This window comes from Electrona antarctica (genome assembly GCF_951216825.1).
Source record: "Electrona antarctica genome assembly, chromosome: 17".
NCBI lineage: Eukaryota > Metazoa > Chordata > Actinopteri > Myctophiformes > Myctophidae > Electrona > Electrona antarctica.
The window spans coordinates 13,180,881-13,183,664 of record NC_136798.1 but is presented as its reverse complement, the minus strand read 5'-3'; positions in this window follow the sequence as shown (position 1 = coordinate 13,183,664).

Below are 2,784 nucleotides of genomic sequence, written 5' to 3'. Positions count from 1 at the left end.
GTCTATAGGCTAAGATCTCGCGAGTGTTGACGCGCAGCTCGAACTTGGACTTGGGTGATCAACGATCTCTCTCTCTCTCGCTCTCTCTCTCTCTACAGTCGCAGCTATCAGACCAAGTGTGAGCATTAGCAGTGTGAATAGTACTGAATAGCTTGTGATGAAACAAGGCATGCTGCATGCATCATCTAAAAGATTGCACAGAGTGACAGATATGTAGCCTATAGACTTTGTATAAATATTGCACATATATAGCCTTATTAGCCTATATAGATACAGAAAACATGTTTGTGTGTGTGAGTGGGGGGGGGGGGGGGTGGGTGGAGATTGAGATGGTGGTATACAATTGATGTTTAACCTGTATAAGTTATAACATGTATATACCGACACGATGTAGCATATAGCTCTATGCTGTACCCCCTCAGTTTATACATTTTTAACAGTTTTTATTATATTTTGACAAATGCTTTGGCAAAGTAAATGTATGTTTTCTCATGCCAATAAAGCTAATTTGAATTGAATTGAGTGCCTGTCTGCTCTTACTATAGGGAGTAATATGACCATGTAGCTCAATGTTATGTATAGATGTATAGATATAGCTCATGCTCTCCCACTCATTATTTGCACAGTATACGGTTTTGACACCGTACAATTTTCGAATGTGCGTGTGCTGGTTTGGAGCAAATAATCACGGAGTCAAGGTAAATGATTTGGGTTCAAATTCTGATTGTGATAATTGTCGAAAAGCCCTCGAATCAAACCACTGCAGTCAATGGTCTTTAATGTGAAATTAGTGGCTCTTGATAACTCGCAGGCCGCAGCAATCCCGCAGTCATGAGAGCCTAATGAAAATGAGGGGGAGAAAATGCGTGGCATTAGGGTCTATTCTAATACTGCTCACAAGTCTAGCGGTAAATATGCCGTTTTTATATGGATTCTGGCCTCTATACTCCACTCGCGGCACTCGATACCGTCAGCTCATTAACTCTTCTGTTCCTGTCCAGAGTTCAGCTAATTGTTCAGATGTTCCCCCCCTCCTCCCCCACCAGTGCATCCCATCTCTAAAAGAAAGAAAAAAGATGATTAGGCTACACTTACAGACAGTATGCCTTGCCTAGCTTTGAAATTCTTTCTGCATCCATACATGGGTTCACTTTGGTTGGAAACATTTTTTGGAAGGAAAAGTATAGCCTATCATGCAGCAACATAACCATACAAAATATATATTCAAAAAATCACACCCGTGTGAAGTGAGGGGCGCTAATATATTAAAGTCTAACTCACGTTGCTATAGGTGATGTAATGTTGTTGTAAAACAAACGGTGACAAACAAACATTAAATTCTCTTAATGGTTTGTGTTAGGGACAAGATGACGTACATTTTCCCTTCATTGTCAATGGCGTTTTTAAAAACAAACATTGAACTAAAAACAAACATTAATTTCTCTTCATTGTCAATGGCGTTTTTAAAACAAACATTGAACTAAAAACAAACATTAAACCTGTATATAGGCTCAAAAATAACATAATAATAATAATAATAATCAATTATGATTATTATTATGATTATTATTATTATCATCATCATCATCATCCAGGGCCAGGCATGTTTGCGTGGTGTATAGGTCAACTGTATATTCGATTTATTGAATTGTGGAATGTGGAAATAGGCCTAAAACGAAATCTATATTATTATGGAGGCAATTATTAAGGCTATTAAATCAACAAAATCGGCATGTCATTATTTGAGATGTCCGTTCATTTCAGAAGGACAAAATATATAGCCTTATACCTAAAATGTGCCTATATATACCCAGATAGTGAAACCGGCCTGACGAGGACAAAAATCACTTTAATTAGGCTCAGAGAGAGAGAAAGGCCGTCACGAGAGCTCTTCAAGAGGGTGACGAGGACATACAAGATACAAGTGCGAAACCTGAAAGAAACCTATCAATAATGAACTTGAAAGAACGTAGCGTAGCTTGTATGACAAAACAGAACGGTGCACCTGCGGAAAGATATGCAAGCTCCATGCACTCAACGCCAACAACAAACAAGCAAAAAGTATTACTTAACCATTGTAGTCTATATCACGCCATGCATTAAAATGTGCCCACGACATAGCCTATATTAATAGGCCTATCTGGTGGGCCGATAAGGAATTGCTACAGCCTATACATAGCATATTCTTGTATAGTCTATACTCGTGAACTGGACACCACAAACGGTTAACTTAAACCGATTCAGTCTTAAACTTGGCTCTACAGCAAGGGAGAAAATAGCTGTAAAGTTATGCAGAAGTTATTCTTCATCCTTCGGGCCGTCCCTAATCCGCCAAAACCTCATTCTTTCATCAGAGAACTGTGCCTCTTTTCTTGTTTTCTCCTCTCTATACAACATAAAGTCAGACTGCATTTAATGGTTATGTCGGGATGTGAGAGGGCTTTCCCAAATGCGAGGCCCCTCTCCGGAATATTGCCCTCTTCGTCGTGTGAGTCTACCAACCCACAGCGACCCCATATATTCTTCCTTCGCGTCTGACTCGAATAACAAACTAGCCTGATTTTCACATTCCATGGGAAATGCAGAGGGTGATAATAGAGATTTCGCTTTCATTTTTTACGCTTGACTTGGTTATTGTTGCTTTTCTCTTCTCCCGTGATTCCCTTTCCAGGGATTAGCCCTGACTTCGCCCACTACTTGCGGCCAAAGTGCCCTAAAACCCCGCGATGACAATTGATGCAGATCAAGGCAGGTCTATTCTGTGCTATTTCAAGTTGAAAAGAA